Source organism: Vicugna pacos, chromosome 6 (assembly GCF_048564905.1).
Source record: "Vicugna pacos chromosome 6, VicPac4, whole genome shotgun sequence".
Taxonomy (NCBI): domain Eukaryota; kingdom Metazoa; phylum Chordata; class Mammalia; order Artiodactyla; family Camelidae; genus Vicugna; species Vicugna pacos.
Window position 1 is genome coordinate 51,615,977 of NC_132992.1, and position 19,563 is coordinate 51,635,539.

General features: G+C 33.8%; 1 long non-coding RNA gene across 5 annotated transcripts in view; it reads left to right on the top strand.

Annotated features, from left to right (window-relative positions):
* LOC140696911 (uncharacterized) overlaps nucleotides 1-19,563 on the top strand; it is a 284,041-nt gene that overhangs the window by 254,186 nt on the left and 10,292 nt on the right. For 4 of the 5 annotated variants that reach the window (XR_012073574.1, XR_012073576.1, XR_012073575.1 and 1 more), the window contains one exon: nucleotides 859-955. This is a non-coding gene — a long non-coding RNA (uncharacterized lncRNA). The remainder of the gene's footprint in view (nucleotides 1-858; nucleotides 956-19,563) is intronic. The other variant, XR_012073577.1, reaches the window with a different exon arrangement.

A 19,563-nucleotide genomic window follows, 5' to 3' on the forward strand; every position in this document is an offset into this window, starting at 1 on the left:
ATTATGAGGGAAATCTTAATCAAAATTAGCAATTTGGATTTTAAGCCAAGGACCACAGAATGGAGGCCTTTACATAGTGCAAATTATATCATTTGGCCTTTCAATGTATCTTCCCCATCCTTTGAGGGACTTAGGATACATATCAAGAAAGATACCCAATTGCCCTTCCCTTTTTTAAGATAAATAAGGAAATGCATCTTTGTTTTACAGATTCTGGAAGAAGAAACAAGGGGTTGTCCTATATTATTTTGTTTTGTTTTGGAAAGGATACAACATAAAATCTACCCTCTTAACAAAATTTAAGTGTATAATATATGATTGTAGACTATAGGTACAATGTTTTTTGGCAGATTTCTAGAGCATGTTTATCTTGCTTGGCTTCTGAAGGTTCATGTACCTTGGTTAGTAACTCTGTTTCCCCTCAACCACCATTTTAATCTTTGATGACTTTGAATCTTTTAGATACCTCATATAAGGGGAATCATGCAGTATTTGTATTCCTGTGATTGGCTTATTTCTCTTAGCATAATGTCTTCAAGTTTCACTCATGCAATTGTAATTTGCAGAATTTCATTTTTTTAAAAAGCTGATTACTATTTCATTGTATATGCAGTTGACCCTTGAACAGTTCAGGGAATTAGGGGCACTGGCCACCTGTGCAGTTGAGAGTCTGAGTATAACTTTACAGTTAGCTCTCCACACATACAGTGCAGTTCCACATCTGAGGATTCAACCAATCAGCAATCGTATAGTACTGTAGTAGGTATCTATTTAAAAAATCCTTTTATAAATGGACCTGTGCAGTTCGAACCTGATCAGCTCTACATACATCAGTTTCTTTATCTGTTCATCTTTCAGCAGACATTTGGGCTGTTTCCAAATACTGGCTCTTGTCAACTGTGCTGTAATAAACATAGAAGTGTAGATATCTCTCTGAGATCCTGATTTCTTTGCAGTTAAGTACCCAGAAGTTGGGATTGCTGGATCGTATGGTAGTTACATTTTTTGATTTCTTGAAGAATTTCCATACTGTTTTCCATAGTGGCTACACCATTTTGCATTCTCAGCAGTGTACAAGGTTTCCACTTTCTGCACATCCTTGAATATTTTTTGTCTTTTGGAATTTTTCCACTTTTATCAAGATATAATTTACATACATCTATATAGGTTTAAGGTGTACAGCATAATAATTTGACTTAAATTATGAAATGATAACTGATAAGTTTATTAACATCCAACATCTCATCTCATGTATATATATGCATATATATATATATATATACACACACACACACACACACACACACACACAATAAAAAGAAGAGGAAAAAAATTTCTCCTTGTGATGAGAACTCATAGGATTTATTCTCTTAACAGCTTTTATATATATCATACAGCAGTGTTAACTATAATCATTATGTTGTACATGACATCCCTAGTACTTATGTATTTTAAAACTGGAAGTTTGTAGCTTTTGACCACCTTTTTTTAATCCCCCTACTCTCATCCCCATCCTCTGGCAACCACACGTCTGATCTCTTTTTCTATGAGTTTGTTTTTTTAATATTCCACATATAAGTGAGCTCAAACTGTATTTGTCTTTCTCTGTGTGACTTATTTCACTTAGCATAATGCCCTCAAGGTTCATGCACAATCTTGCAAATGGCAGAATTTCCTCTTCTTTGTGGCCAAGCAGTATTCTGTCGTATATATATCTACCACATCTCTATCCACTCATCGGTTGATACACATGGGTTGCTTCCGTAGACTGGCTATAGTAAATAATGCTGGAATGAACATGGGGGTGCATAAATATTTATGAGTCAGTGCTTTTGTTTTCTTCAGATAAATACACGGGAGTGAAAATGATGGATCGTATGATAGTTCTACTTGTTTTTTTTTGTTTTTTAATTGAAGTACAGTCAGTTACAGTCTGTCAGTTTCTGGTGTACAGCACAATGTCCCAGTAATATATATATATATATATATATATATTCATTTTTATATTCTTTTTCATTAAAAGTTATTACAAGATATTGAATGTAGTTCCTTGTGCTACACCAAAGAAATGTTTTGTTTAATCTATTTTTATATATAGTGGCTAACATTTATAAATCTCAAACTCCCAAATTTATCTCTTCCCACCCCCATTCCCTGGTAACCATAAGATTGTTTACTATGTCTGTTAGTCTGTTCTGTTTTGTAGATGAGTTCATAGTGTCCTTTTTTTTTTTTCCTTTTGGATTCCATATATGAGTGATACCATAAAACATTTTTCTTTCTCTTTCTGGCTTATTTCACTTAGAATGATGATCTCTAGGTCCATCCATGTTGCTGCAAATGGCATTTTTCTTTTTTATGGCTGATTAGTATTCCATTATATAAATATACCACAATTTCTTTATCCATTCATCTGTTCATGGACATTTAGCTTGCTTCCATGCCTTGGCTATTGTGTATAGTGCTGCTATGAACATTGGGGTGCAAGTATCATTTCAAATTAGAGTTCACTCCAGATATATACCCAGAAGTGGGATTGCTGGATCATAGACCAAGTCTATTTTTATTTTTTTGAGGAATCTCCATACTGTTTTCCATAATGGCTACACCAGACTACATTCCCACCAGCAATGTAGGAGGTTTCCCTTTTCTCCACATCCTCTCCAGCATTTATCATTTGTGGACTTTCAAATTATGGCCAATGTGACTGGTGTGAGGTGACAGATAGTTCTATTTTTCATTTTTCCTTACTGTTTCCCATAGTGACTATAGTTTATAATCTCACCAACAATGTGAGATTTCTTTTTCTCCACATCCTTGTCAGCATTGGTTATCTTTTGTCTTTTTGATTATGGACATTGTAACAGGTGTGAAATGATATCTCATTGTGGTTTTGATTTGCATTTCTCTAATAACTAATGATGTTGATCGTCTTTCATGTACCTGTTAGTCATTTGTATATCTTTTTTTGGAAAAAGTCTATTCAGGTCCTTTGCCCATTTTAAACTGCATATATATTTTTTGCTGTTAAGTTGTATGTGTTTTTGAAATATTTGAGAAGGATTCGTGTTGATTCTTCTTTAAATGTTTACTATAATTCATCAGTGGAACTGTCTGGTTCTGGGCTTTTCTTTGCTGGGAAATTTTTTATTACTGGTTCACTCTTTTTATTACTAATTGGTCTTTTCACATTTCCTGTTTATTCCTGATTTAGTCTTGGTTGTTTATATGTTTCCAAGAAATTTTCAGTTTTCTAGGTTGTCCAGTTTGTTGGCATATAGTTGTTCAGAGTAGCCTCTTAAGATCTTTTGTATTTCTGTAGTATCACTTGTCTCCTTTTTCATTTATAACTTTGTTCATTTGAGTCTTTTTTTTTTCCTTGGTTAGTTTAGCTAAAAGCTTGTCAATTTTGTTTATTTTTTTCAAAGAACAGAAACTCTTAGTTTGGTTAACCTTTTCTATTGTTTTCCTGACCTCTGTTTCACTTATTTCTGCTCTGATATTTATTACTTCCTTCCTTCTGCTAACCTTAGTCTTAGTTCGTTCTTTTGTCTTCTACTTTTTGATAATAACCATATTGACAGATGCAAGGTATTTATGTCATTGTGGCTATGATTTACATTTCCCTGATAATTAGTACATTAAGCATTTTTATATAAGTTAGCTGTTTTTAAGGGTTTTTTGCAGAAAATTCATATATATACTCTTATTCCATTTTTTAAATTGTTTTATCAGGGTTTTTTTGAACTATTAAGTTATAGGAATTTCTTACATATTTTAGATATTAACCCCTCATTGGATATATGGTTTTCAAATAGTTTTTCCCATTGCCTTCACTTTGTTGATTATTTCCTTTGCTGTACAGAAGCTCTTTAGTTTGATGTAGGTCCACTTGTTTATTTTGATTGTCTATGCTTTTGGTGTCATAGCCATCAAATCTTTGCCAAAACCTATATCACAAAACTTTCCCCCTATGTTTTCTTTAATGAGTTTTATAGTTCTAGGTCTTATGTTTTAAGTCCTTAATACATTTTTGGTTTGATTTTTGTATGTGGTATAAGATAAGGGGCCAGTTTCTCTCTCTCTCTCTCTCTCTCTCTCTCTCTCTCTCTCTCTCTCTCTCTCTCTCTCTCTCTCTCTCTCTCTCTTTTTGGCACACAGTTTTCCAGTTTCCCAGGCACTACTGTTGCTGAAGACTATTCTTTCCCCATTGTGTGTCGCTGTCAAAGATCATTTGACTTCACATGCATGGGATGCATGAGTTTATTTCTGGATCCTCTATTCTGTTTATTGGTCTGTAAGTTTGTTTTTAGTCCAGTACCTTACTAGTTATTGGAACTTCTTTGTTTTTATTTCATTTTTATTCTGTTTCTGTAAAAATGCCCCTGGGATTTCAATATGAATTACATTGAATCTGTACATTGCTTTGGATAGTATGGACATCTTAAGATTAAGTCTTTTAATCCATGAATATGAGACATCTTTCTGTTTGTGTCTTGTTAATTTCTTTCACCAATGTTGTGTAGTTTTCAGTATTCAAATCTGTCACCTCTTTAGTTTACTCTAAGTATTTTATTTGTTTTGGTGCTATTGTAAATGAAATTATTTTCCTAATTTATTTTTACATAGTTTACTCTTAATATCAAGAAATTCAACTGGTATTTTTGTGTTTCTTTTTATCCTTAAAATGTACTGAATTCATTCATTAGTTATAGTAAGTTTTTTATGGAGTCTTTAGGGTTTTTATATATAAGATTATATCACCGGCAAACAGGAACAATTTATTATTACCTTTTTAATTTGGATGCTTCTTTATTCCTTTTTCTTGCCTAGTTGATCTGGCTAGGGCTTTTAGCACTACCCTGATTGGAAGTGGTGACAGTGGACATCCTTGCCTTGTTCCTGGTCTTAGAGGAAAAGTTTTAGTTATTCTTCATCAAGTATGATGTTATTTGTGGATTCATCATATATGGTCTTTATTAGGTAGGGAAAATATTCTTCTGTTCCTGTTTGTTCAGTTTTTATCATGAAAGGGTGTCAGTGAATTAGTCATGAATTTTGTCCATTAGTATTTCTGCATTTATTGGGACACTTATAATTTTTATTCTTTATTCTGTTAGTGTGATGTATCACCTTAGTAGATATTCATATATTCAACAGTTCTTGCACCCCAGTAATAAACCCCACTTGGCCATGGTGTATGATACTTTTACTATGCTGTTGGATTCTGGTTCCTGATTTTTTTTTTTTTGAGAATTTTTGCATCTATATTTATCAGGGATATGGTCTGTAGTTCTGTCTAGCTTTGGTATCGTGATAATGTTGGCCTCATAAAGTAAGTTTGAAAGTGTTCTCTCCTCTTTAGTTTTTTGGAAGAGTTTGAGAAGTAGTTTCCTTTATTATTCTTCAAATGTTTGATAGAATTCACCAATGAAGTTATTCGGTTCTCAGCATTTCTTTGACTTTTTTAAATAACTTATTTAACCTCTATATTAATTATGGGTTTGCTCCGGCTTTCTAATTCTTCCCAATTTAGGCTCAGTAGGTTTTGTGTTTTTAGGAATGTATCCATTTCACCTAGGTTATTCAGTTTGCTGGCATATAATTGTTCATAGCAGTCTCTTGTGAATCATTTTTGTAGTATTAGAATTTCTTTTTGTTTCTGATTTATTTGAGTCTTCTCTCTTTGTCTTAGTTTATCTAAGGGTTGGTCAGTTTTGTTTATCTTTTCAAAAAACCCAACTTTATTTCATGGATTTTCTTTTGTTTTAAGCTTATTTTTAAAATTTCTGCTTTAATATTTATTTATTTATTTCTGCTAATTTTCTTTTTAGTTTTCTCTTCTTTTTCTAGTTCCTGAGGTGTAATGTTTGGCTGTTGGTTTGAGATCTTTCTTCTTTTTTAGTGTAGACATTTATCACTACAAGCTTTCTTCTAAGTACTGCTTTCGCTGCATACCGTAAATTTTGGTGTATTGGGGAGTTTTTATGTGTGTGTGTCTCAGGGTATTTTCTAGTCTGTTTTTTTATTTCTTCTTTGACCTGATGGTTGTTTAGGAGTGTATCATTTAATTTCCACACACCTATGAATTTTCCATTTCATTTTCACTTTGATTTCTAAGTTTCATTCTATTGTGCTTGGAAAAAATAATTGGTATAATTTCAATCTTCTTAAATTTTTTAAAAAATGTTTTGTGATCTAACTTGTAATCTGTTCTAGAGAAAGATCTGTGTGTGCTTTAGTAGAATTGAATATGTCTTTTATGGTCATTTGATCTATAGTGTTATTCAAGTTTCTTGTTTCCTTATTAATATTCTATCTTGATGTTCTTTCCATTCTTGAAAGGAGTACTGAAGTCTCCTATTATTATTTTATTGTTGTATATTTCTTTCTTCATAGCCATCAATGTATATTTAGGTGCTTTGATACTGGGTGGATATACAATTATAATTGTTTTATCTTTCTGGAGAATTGACTGTTTTATCAGTATATAATATCCTTATTTTTTCCTTGTTAAAGTCTTGACCTCTGAAGTCTATTTTGTGTGATATAAGTATAGCCACCACCACTTTCTTTTAGTTGCTATTTGCATGGAATGTTTTTTTCCATCTCTTCACTTTCAGCCTATGTGAGTTAAATCTAAACTAAGTTTCTTGCAGATAGCATATAGTTGGGTCTTGGGTTTTTGTTTGTTTTTTAAATCTGTTCACCCACTCTGTCTTCATGGACCAACCTCATATAGGGGAATATCCCTACCAATGAGGGACTCTACCAACTCTTTCCCTCATCAGGAAGAAGTAGGCAACTATTGTCCATTCACTCTGTGCTGTGCCAGGGGACAGGATCAATGGCATCTGCCAGCCTAAGCTACTGCCCCCGCAGGCAGCTAAGATGTGCCAGACCTGTCAGAACTCCAAGACTGGCAACTCAGAAGCAAGACCTCTGAGGAGCCCCCTCAGAAATGTCTGGGTAACTGAACATGTGAACCATTCCTTCCCTCCCCTAGTGAGACTGGGAGCTGGGGGAGGGGGAAGGTCTCTTCTTCGTTATATGGCAGTGTGCCAGGGGAAGAGTCCGGCAAGAAGGTGTCCCGAATCTCCCTACCAGCTCAGTCTAGTTTTGCATCCTTCTGAGGGGTAGGTGCCTTCAGATTATTTTCTGACTTCTCAGGAATGGCATTTGTTCACGAATTGTTGCTAAGATTGTGGGTGGAAGGAGGGTCTAACACCTCCCACTCCATCATCTTGCTGACAGAATTCCCTATAATACTTTCAAAATATGGTAAAATGTTGGTAATATTTCACTGATGGACAGAATTCCTAAAAATGTAAATTAAAAGTGGTTATTAACAGAGTATATCTATAATTACTTAGAAGAATCAGTTACTTAAAAGAAGATAAAGTAGGAGACTAGAATTTGTTATGGTAGGAATTTAACTGATTTAAGGGAAACAATTTTACAAGGTTATTAAAAGTTAAGCAACAATCTAAAAGATAAAGAAGAAATAAACAAAGCAAAACAAGACACGGTGGTATATTTTTGTCTGCCAAGTTTGAGCGTTGGCTCTTGGGGTTTCCTATATGAGCAGAACCACTTGTATGAAGTATATCACCTTCGTTCTTTATCTGTCCAAGGAAAACAAAAACAAAAACACTTTTCTCCATGTCTCTGTAGCAAAATGCCTCAGTAGGACCTCATGTAATGACCTGATCTGACCTACCTTATTTCACACCAGTCTTGGGTCCTTTAGGCACAAAGTACAAAACATATTTAGAAGATCAGAACAGTAAGTTCTCTCTGCAGGATGAAAATTAAATATTTCTGTACACTGTTATTGTGAATCTAATGAGTACTCATTCATGATGTCTAAGAAGTCAGGTGGGAAGTATACCAAAGGGAAAAAAAGGATGTCTGGGGCTTTGTGAAGGCCACAGGGATAGGCCAGTAGTCTGTGCTTATGCTGCTGCCTCTGGAACGGAGCATCCGTCAGGGAATCTAGAACAAGGAAAACACGTGGAAACTACATTGCTTCAATATCCCACTTCTCATTCAGATCTCAGGAGATTTCCTGTCCTTCATCACACTGGTAGATGTGTTTTCCAATCTTTAGTCAGGTTTATTGGCAAAGTTGTGGTGGCTGGCCCCCCAGGCCGGTAGCTTGCTGACCACTTTGTCATAACTTCTTCTAGGTCCTAACATTTATTTGGCTCACAGAAGCCACCCAACAAAGAACTGCAGCAGCACTCTCCCTCAAATACTTTTTCCACTTGAATTAAATCGTTTGAAAGCAGCTTGCCAATGATATTAAGTCACCATCCCAAGGATTTATTTTGTGTTACCGCAATGGAAACACACACTTAAATTCATTCATTATCTTTAATTATGCTTTTGTAACAATAAGGGTTTTTAATCCCCCCCCAATTTTAAAAATATTCAGACTCTATATACTTACAAATCCATTTATGCCACAAAACAAAAGAATACTCTAATAGTCATTATTCCCAACTCCCATTGTACTGGTGTATGAGCGTGGTGGGAGAGAAGTGATCTCTCAATGAGTAAGTTTTAGAGCAAGCCCAGGAAAAATATACTTTCAGCACCTTGAAAATATATGAGGAGGCCACAAAGTTACATGTGCATTTTCAAAGATAGGAAATTGAGAAAGAATGTAAGGTCAAGGGAGTCATTTAATTTCAAACAAATAAGAAAGTTTTAAAACTTAAAGTAACACATCTTTAAACAGAACGGGCCTCAGTGGTTCACTATGAAGTATTAGTACTTTTTAATTGAATGAAGGTGGTTTTAGAAGAAGCTTACTGAAGTACAACTTTTTTTGTGTCTGCAGGAAAAAATTTAACACATCAGATCACATGTTCAAATCATAGGAAGGGTAGAAATGAATCTTGCTGGCCATATTCTTCCACCTTCACCACAGAGGAAGTTCTTTCCCAGCTCAATTTAGAGAAACCCTTGCCTGGCTTGGATCAGAATCCCACCCAGTAGTGCTTCTTAAATTTTAGCGTGCATAACAACCACCTGCAAACTCTGCTAAAATGAAAAATCTGATTATAAAGAATAGGTAAGCCTGGAATAGAGTCTGAGATTCTGCATTTCTAATGAGCTCTCAAATGAGGCTGATGCTGCTAATCCTCAGAATTAAAAAAAACAAAAAACAAACAAAAAAAAAAACACTGATGCCTGTTTCCTATTGCCAGAGATTCTGATTTAATTGGTATGGAGTGGGGCCTCAGTATTTGGAGTTTTTAATTCCCCCAGGGCAAAGTTTGAGAAGCATGGCTTTAGAGTAAGACATTTCAAAATTTCCCAATCAGAAGATTCATTAAAATACCAATTCCCAGGCCCCATCACAGACCCACCCAATCTGAATTTCCCGGAGAAAGGCCTGGAAAGCAGTATTGTTAATAGGTGATTTCTTAGCACCTGGAAAGTTTTGTGAACATTGTCTTAGATCAGTCATAGAGCCAGGATGTCATGTATGTTACTGACCCAGTGGGTTATGAATCCACTGGAAGACCAATCACTATACTAGAGAAGAGCATCATGCAACAAGCACCTTTAGATCTCCTTTGAGGAGCTGATGGAGAGGAAAATTGGTTCTTCAAAGGTATGGAGGAGTGTGAATTGTCACTGTGGGAATTAGTGTGAGTGAGAGAGCCTCCCTCTTAATTTGTCCCTATTACCTCCCGCAGCAGGATTTTTAATGGTTACATATAACAGTTTTATAAGAAGATGCTATCTGTGATTTTTTTGTTTTTTTAAATGTCTATTTAATGACATTTAAAATATTTGTATTATAATTTTCTGTTTTCTTTTGACTCACAAGTTGTCTGTAGAAGGGCTTCCAATCAAGATACTTTTCAAGACTCTAATGATGTTTATAACATATAAATGTTTCTTAACGACTATCTTGGGAGATTTTCAGTTAGAATAATAAAAGTATGCTAGACTGCCTAAACTAAAAGTTACTTTTTCTGTTTATGTTGAGCAAATATATATGACTCATACAAAATGCCAAGTACTGTTCTAAGGCACAAAATGTCTCTATACCATCAAGATAAGTGGATTTGTCCTAAAGGTATTGAAGACATTGGGTGGATTGTATAACCTCCACAATCTTCTCTTTCAAATGACATTGATTCTTTAAAAGGTACATAAGACTCAGTTTGAAGGAAACATGAGTTCTGTGAAAAGTCAGCACTTTTTTGTGCTTACCTTTTTCTCATACACTAGACTGTATATAAAGGATATTTTAATAGTATAAAGCATGGCTGGGATAACATTTTGATTTATTTAGATACCACAGGTCCAGTAGAGTTAGTTGTAATTTAGTTTACAGCCTTTTCATGAAAGCATTGTTTACACAGGGCAGTGCTTGTGGTACTGAGGAAAGCAAAACAAAACCAGGAAACATACAAATGAAAATGGTTTCCACCCTTCCCCTTGGTGTTTTATTTCACTTTCCTTCCTCTGAGTATATATAAATTCTTCTGAGGACATTCACAGGAATAGACTGTGTGAAGGGTATTTTACCTGCCTTGTGAACAGCTGTGCGCTAATGCTTAAACAGTGGGTGGCACATAGGAAGAGCTCAATTAATAGTTCTTCTGTAAGCAAATCTGTTTATTCAATTTCCTTACCTGAACTGGATTAACCCTGTGGGAAAGGGGTTGTCAAGTTCTTTTTTCATACCTTGTTTTACCCATCCATCTTATTCACCATTTTCCTTAATCACCTAAATTCTACTAATTGTAAGACTGAGGTGGTCTGATTTATGTTTTAAAATAATTCTCTATGCCTTACACTCACCCCTCCCTTCTTGACCAGCAAATACAGGACTTGAGTTTGAAAATATTTTTTCTCTCATTGCTCTACATGTACTAAACAGACTTATTTATTAATTCTGTTTTTACCTTATGCTGAATTTATGTGATGGAGAAAGTATCTCAGCATTAGACACAGATCTTGTTGTGACTTGGTAGTTATCCTGTAGTTAGGAGATTTGTTGCAGAATTTCTGACTCAAGGTATAAAATACAATATTTGACATGAACAAATATTAATAGAATACATAATATCTAATTAGTTTCTGAAAGATTTTTATAATTTTCAGACATTTTTGTTGTCAGTCTAACTTTACAAGAAATTTCCCTGTATATTTAGTTCATAGATACACTTTATAATAGTACCCTACATCACTGACACTGTGCTGATCTTTACACATAACCTACAGAAGGTTTCTAAAACTTGAATAAAAATTTTGGAGAAGCCTTCAATAGTAAAAAGCTTAAATGACAAAGGACATCATAATTATGTATCCCTACTATGTAACAAGAATTTCCTTAAGGACTTTGCACATATTCTAACTCATAGTGTATCTGTAAAGTAGATGTCTTGCCGTAGGCGAGAGAACCTATTCTAACTAGTTCAAATGGAAGAAGGCTTCATTAAATCAAAGATTCAGATATTTTTTAATTCAGATTTTACCACCAGCTGAGTTCAGAGGGTACAGGCATGTGGTTCACTCTGCTAGTACACAGCACCTGGACCTCTGCCCCTGCTGTCTCTGAAACCAAAAAATCTCTTGCCTTTATTACCACAGTGATTTGACAGGGAGCCTCCTTCCTCAAGTCATTCTTTTCAAAATCCAGGTTTAATGCAGGTGTATCTGATTGGCATCACCCAGATCAGATGCCTGCATTCCACCTGCAAGAGAAGCTAGGTAAGACCGATTTTTTTGTCTCTTGGAAAGGCAAAACTTATGTACTGTGGAGAAGTCTCGAAGCTGGGAAAGGTGTTTAGAAGAATCTGGGCAGACAGAAAGATTCATAAAGTAATTATTAGAACTACCATGTTACAGATGAAAAACTAAGGCTCAGTGAATTTCTCAAAATTCCACAGTAAAGCCTAACTTCAAATTCAGTTCTTCCCAACTCCAAATCAGAAGTCTCTGTGCTTTGCAGCAATGCCTTCTGTCTACAGCATTGCTATATTGCTCTAGTTAAAGCATTTTGTTCACATTATTTTTTTAATTGAAGTATAGGCAGTTACAATGTTGTGTTAATTTCTGGTGGACAGCATAACATGCATATACATACATGTATTGCTTTTCATGTTATTTCTCATTATAGATTACTAGAAGATACTAAATATAGTTCTCTGTACTACATAGTATGAACTTTTTGTTTATCTATTTTACATATAGTAGCTGGCATCTACAAATTTCAAACTCCTAATTCATCCCTGCTCACCCCCCCCTTACCCCTTGGTAATGGTTAAGTGTGTTCTCTGTGACTGTTAGTCTCTTTCTGTTTTGTAAATAAGTTCATTGGGGTCTTTTTCTTAGATTACACATATAATTTATAGCATACAGTATTTTTTGTTCTCTTTCTGGCTTACTTCACTTAGAATGATGATTTCCAGGTCCATCCATGTTGTTGCAAATTGTATTATTTTATTGTTTTTCATTGCGAAGTAGTATTCCCTATCAAATTATCAATGAGATCTTTCACAGAACTGGAACAAAAAATATTTACATCTGCATGGAAACACACACACACACATACACACACACATACACACGTACACGCACATACATGCCATGCCACATTTTTTAATCCATTTATCTGCTGGTAAACATTTAGGTTGTTTCTGTGTCTTGGCTGTTATAAATAATGCTGCAGTGAACGTGGGTGTACAGCTGTCTTTTCAAGTTAGTGTTTTCATTTTCTCTGGATAAATGCCCAGAAGTAGAATTTCTGTATCATGTGATGGTTCTATTTTTAATTTTTTGAGGAATATCTATACTGTTTTCTGTGGTGGCTGTACCAATTTTCATTCCCACCAAGAGTGCAGAAGGGTTCCCTTTTCCCCATATCTTGTTATTTCTGCAACACTTGTTATTCCTAGTCTTCTTTATAAAATCTGTTGTAACAGATGTGAGATGATATCTCATTGTGGTTTTGATTTGCATTTTCCTAATGATTAGTGATGTTGAACAACCTTTCATGTACCTGACAGGCATTTTTATGTCTTCTTTGGAGAACTATCTATTCAGGCCCTCTACCCATTTTTCAATGAGATTGTTTCTTTGTTTCTTGTTTTTATTGAGTTATATGAGTTCTTTATATATTTTAGATACTAACCCCTTATCAGATTTATGATTTGAAAATATTTTCTCCCACTCAGTATATGGCTTTTTCATTTTTTAATAATATTTATCTTATTTAAAACTTTTTTTGTTTATTTTGGGGGAAGAGGCAATTAGGTTTATTTATTTTAATGGAGGTACTGGAGATTGAACCCAGGACCTCATGCATGCTAAGCACACACTACCACTGAGCTGCACCCTCTCACCCCTTGCCTTTTCATTTTGTTGATGATTTCCTTTGCTGAGAAGAAACTTTTTGGTTTGATGTTTTCAACTGGTTTATTTTTGCTTTCATTGTCTTTACTTTTGTGTCACGTCCAAAAAAATCTTTGCCGAGACCAATGCCTAGGAGCTTACCTCCTATCTTCTCTTCTAGCAGTTTAATGATTTCAGATCTTACATTTAAGTCTTTAACTCATTTTGAGTTAGTTTTTATGTATGGTATAAGAAAGGGGCCCAGTTTCTTTTGTATATGACAGTCCAGTTTTACCAACACCATTGTATATTCTTGATTCCTTTGTCATAAAGTAATTGATCATATGAGTAGGTGTATTTCTGAGCTTTTTATTCTTCTCCATTGATCTATATGTCTGTTTTTATGCCAGTATCATACTGTTTTTATTACTATCAGCGTTGTAGTATAGCTTGAAGTCTGGACATGTGATGCCTGCAGCTTTATTCTTTCTCAAGAGTGTTTCAGTTATTTGAAGTCTTTTGAGGTTTTAGGATTGTTATATTTCTGTTAAAAAGTCATTGGAATTTTGATAGGAATTGCATTGAATCTATAGATTGTTTTAGGTAATATGGATATTTTTTAACATTTTAATCCTTCCAATCTATGAACATGGCATATCTTTTCAATAATTTATGTATTCTTCAGTTTTTTTAATCAATGTCGTATAATATTCAGTTTACAAGTTTTCACGTCCTTGGTTAAATTTGTTCCTAAGTATTTTTAATGCAGCTGTAAATGGAATATGTTCTTAAATTATCTTTCTGAGAGTTTGTTATTATTGTATAGGACTGCAACAAATTTTTGTATATGAATTTTGTGTCTTGCAACTTTACTGAATTAGTTGATCAGTACTAATCATTTTTTCATCAAGAATTTAAGTTTTCTATATATAATATTATGTCATCTGCAAATAAAGATCGTTTTACTTCTTCCTTTCTTATTCACATGCCTTTTATTCTTTTACTTGTCCAATTTCTCTGGCTAGGATTTTTAGTACTATGTTGAATAAAAATGGTTAGAATGGGAATCCTTGTCTTGCTTCTGATATTACAGGAAAAGCTTTCAGTTTTTCACAAATGAGCATGATATTAGCTGTGTTATATATGGCCTTTATTATGTTCAAGTGTAATCCCTCTGCACCCAGATTGTTGAGAGTTTTTATTGTAAAGGATGTTGAATGTTGTCCAGTGCTGCTCCTACATTTTTTGAGGTATTCATATAATTTTTATCATTCATTTTGTAATGTGATGTATCATACTGATTTGCAGATGTCAAACCATCTTTGTGACCCTGGAATACATACCACTTAATCATGATATATGATCCTTTAAATATGCTGTTGAATTTGGTTTGCTAGTATTTTGTTGAGGATTTTTGCATCTGTATTCATCATGGATATTGGTCTGTAATTTTCTTTTCTTATGTTCTTATGTGATTTTGGTATCAGGTTAAATGCTGGCCTCATGAGTTTGAAAGTGTTCCCTCCTCTCCTAATTTGTGTAAGAGTTTGAGAAAGATTGGTATTAATTCTTTAAATGTTTGATAGAATTTCACTGGTGAAGCCATCTGATGCTGGACTTTTCTCTGTTGGAAGATTCTGATTATTAATTCTGTCTCTTTCCTAGTAATTATTCCATTTAGGTTTTCTATTTATTCATAACTTAGTCTCAGTAGGTTCTAAGTTTCTAGGAATATATCCATTTCTTCTAAGCTGTCCATTCTGTTGGCATATAATTGTTCATAATATTCTCTTGTGATCTTTTGTATTTCTATGCTATCAGCTAAGTCTCCTCTGTTGTTTCTGATTTTGTGTTCTCTTTGTTGCTTGATGAGTCTGGCTAAACTTTTTTTTCAAATATATCTTTAAAAAAAAACAGCTTAGTTTCATTGGTCTTTTCTAATGTCCTTTGTTTCTATTTCACTTATTTCTGCTTTGTTCTTATTTTCTGTTTTCTACTAACTTTGGGCTTAGTTTCTTATTTTTGCCTATTTCCTCAAGGTGAAATTTAGATTGTTTGAGATCTTGTTTTTTATGTAGGCATTTAGGACTATGAAGTTTTCTCTTAGAACTGTTTTGCTACATCCCATAGGTTATAGTATATTTCCATTTTCATTTGTCTCAAGATTTTTTTTATTTCACTTTTGATTTTTTTCCTTTAACCTATTGGTGGTTCAATAGCATGTGGTTTAGTCTCCATGTTATTTGTCAATTGTCCAGTTTTCTTCTTGTAATTGATTTTTATTTTCATAACACTGTGGTTGTAAAAGATGCTTGATACGGTTTCAATCTTCTTAAATTTGTTAAGACTTGTTTTGTGTCCTAACATGTGATCTGTCCTAGAGAATGTTCCTTGTGTGTTTAAGAAGGATCTGTATTCTATTGTTTCTTGATGGAGCATCCTGTCAATGTTCAAGTCCTTTTGGCTTAACATGTCATTAAGTCTCATGTTTACTTATTCATTATCTGCTGGATGATCTATATCCATTGATAAAAGTAGGGTATTGGAGTCCCCTACTATTATTATATTGCTGTTTTCTTTCCTTTTATGTATGTTAATACTTGCTTTATATAACAGGTTCTCTTGGTGCATTAATATTTACAAATATTACATCCTCTTTGTGGATTGACCCCTTTATCATGATACAATGACTTTCTTTTTCTCTTATTACAGCCTCTGTCTTAAAGTTTTTGTCTGATATAAGTATAGCCACCCCAGCTATCTTTTGTTATTCATTTTCATGGAATGTCTTTTTTTTTTTTCTTCCATTTTTCACTTTCAGTCTCTGTGTATCCTTAAAACTGAGGTGAGTCTGTTATAGGCAGCATTTTTTTTTAATCTGTTCAACCACTGAATGTAATCACAGTAATTTTTAACACAATAGTAATTGTTAATGAGTTACAACTATCTTTTTTTTTTAACATTTTTGAGACATGCATGTATAATAGGCAATACGCTTGGCTTAGGGCAATGGAAACATAAAAAAATACTTAGTGTTTTCAAGGACCATATAAAACAAGTAACTCTTACTTTGATGTGTGCATTAGTCAGGGTTCTCCAGTGAAATAGAATAATAGGAGACAGGTATATATATATGATGTCTGATATATATCTATATGAGTGAGAGGGAGACTGACTTTATAGAATTGGCTCATGTGATTATGAAGGTGGGCAAGTCCAAAATCTGCAGGCTGGGCCAGCAGCCTGGAGACTAAGGGAAGAACAGATGCTTCAGTTCAAGTCCAAAGGCTGAAGACCCAGGGGAGAACCTGTGTTGCAGTTCCAGTCTCAAGGCTGTCTGCTGGCAAAGTTCCCTCTTGCTTGGAGCACAGGTCAGTTTGTTGCTCTATTCAGGCCTTCAACTTATTTGATGAGGCCTACCCACATGATGAAGGATAATCTACTTTACTCAAAGTCTCCTGATTTAAATGTTAATCTCATTCAAAAACACCCTCACAGAAACATCCAGCATAATATTGAACACACATTTGGGCACCACAGTGGCACAGTCAAGTTGACTTAAAATTACCCACTGCAATGTATCACATATTTTATGATGTACTCTTCTAAATTCTATTGAAATGGAAATTTCAAATGAATAGCATTAGTTAAGATTAATTTTAATGTATCTGTATCTATATCCAGCTCCTACATTATGAATTTTATTTTACCGAATTTAGATTGTGAAAAAGGCAAAAATTAAAACTTTGTTGTCATAATTTAAATTGCCATATTTAGGAGACAGTTTGGCTTTATCTTGTTTCAAGTACTTAATATATAATTAAAAGTGGAAAAATAGGAATACACCATTAAAGTGTGAATTAGAACAGAAATACAAAACATTTTTGGTTAATTTTCTTTACATTTGCTCACACCCTTTCTGACATAACTTCCATAATGACAGAGAACATCTTAAAATTGTGCATATGTATCATTGGGAAGATAAAAGAAATTTCTAGATGAATACTTAGCAAGTAACAGACATTAATTACAAATAGTCCCTGTATCTGTATCCTCAGTTTGAGTCAAATCAACACAAATCAAATATACACTGTAATCTAAATTAGATAGTTTTATATATACAGTTAACCCTTGAATAATACAGATCTGTATACATGAGGATTTTTTTTCTAATAACTATACAGTCAGCCCTGTGTGTTCATGGGTTTTGCATTTACACATATGGAGAGCTGACTGTTCATTGTCCCATGCCATTTTATATAAAGGACTAGAGAGAGCATCCGCAGATTTTGGCTCCTAGAAACCATCAACCACCGATATTGCAGTATCTATCTATATGTATCTACACACACACATATATATTCATATATATTCACTCCTTTTAAAATGAATTTTAAAGTCATAAAGGATAAAATTTTAGAACTATAAATATGAAATTCTTTTAGGTATTTCCCAAGAAAATTAGATAATTTTCTTGAAGTAATTTAACAAAAAGATGAAGCAATTTTAATTACTACATATTTAAAAGTGCTTTTCTTAACAGTTGTGCATTATTCTAATTCATAAGATGGATTTTTAATGATCTACAAAGCTAAATATTTGCCAGATATGAAAAGAAAGATTGTCCCTACTCACTCCATTTCCATCAGAGTTGAATGGGAACTTCAGATTTTTCAGTTGTAATAAAAACTCGAAACATGTTGGTATGGAATGAGGTAAACATGTTTTTAAAATGTAGTTCACATTTTCTAAATGTGAAAAAAAGTCATTTCAATGCACCTATTTCTTTAATAGTTATTGTTTCTTTTACAATAATCACATACTAGGCTTTCAAATAATCATATATGCTTTTTATTTCCAAACCCTATTAGAAGAAGGGCCTCTTAGAGTTTCCAGAAACCCATTGTATTTTCCCAAAATATCAACCATACACACACACGCGTGTGCGTGCACACACACACACACACACACACACACACACACAGAGAGAACAATGAAGGAAAAGTTTATGGAGTTTTAAAGGATCAAAAGGAAAGATATATTTACAATAAAAAATTAATAAAGCATACATAACTCTTAGAAGAAAAAAGAACAATTGATTATAGAGGATACCATTTAAAAGTCTCTGTAATAGATTTGACTTGTTTGTATAGAGGGTTGGATACTTGGTGAGTGAGTTTTTCTTTCCTTTCCTTTCTCTTTTTTCTTTTAATTTTTATGCAGGAATTTGGGGTAAGAAGAATACTTTCTCACAATTATTACCCAATGGAAAATTAGAACCCTAGTCATTTCATAGAGCATGAACAGAGCAAGTAATTACATACTTGATTTGTGCCTTTCATTAAAATCTCTGTCAAATATGAAAAGCAAAGAACAGTCAATTTATGGCTATGATTATCTATACATAGATGCAACTGACAAGCCTACATACAGAATAAATTATAAAATTTTAGAGTGCAACTAGATTCAAATACTCCTTCACCGAAACACATAATCTTGTATTCTAAGCATATAATTATGACATTGAGGTAAGTTTACAATATTGTCACATGGGTAAAAGTCCTTCACTGACGTGAGAAACTGTAAATACCAGAAACTTTGATATTTCAATGTTACTTTCACTGAGTATGTCTGATGCTTTACATTTATGCTATATTTAACCATCTCCTTTTCTTTCCTATACACCTTGTTTTTAAAAATTATAAAGAAATGAAACCTTTTCTCCCAAATCATGGGAGTCAAATCATAGCTTTACGAGTTTACTATAGAAATCAGGTGAGTTAAGAAAGGTATGTGTTTTTTAGTGATATGGAAAAGATAAATACGGTTAGAACTAAGGTGTTTTTCAGACTGTGAATACTCAAGCTGCCAAGTAATATTTCCAGTGACATACTAGATAACTCTTGAGAGAGAAAAACAGAACAAGACAATAATAACTATACACTCTGCACAAACTGTCCCTGGCTTAATACATATAAAGGGTGGGAATGCCATACTTAGAGGTCTTTCATGAATGCTGGTCTACATTTTTCTGCAACAAAGTAATTTTGATCTTGGAGGAAGGTAATTAGAACAGAAAAAAAATGTAGTGTGTTGGAAGTAGTCCCCCTACTTAAAACTTCACATATTAAGTAGAAGAATCTGCTCCTGGAGTTAGGCAGCTGGAACACGCCACTTCCTATCTTTATTATGACTACTGCT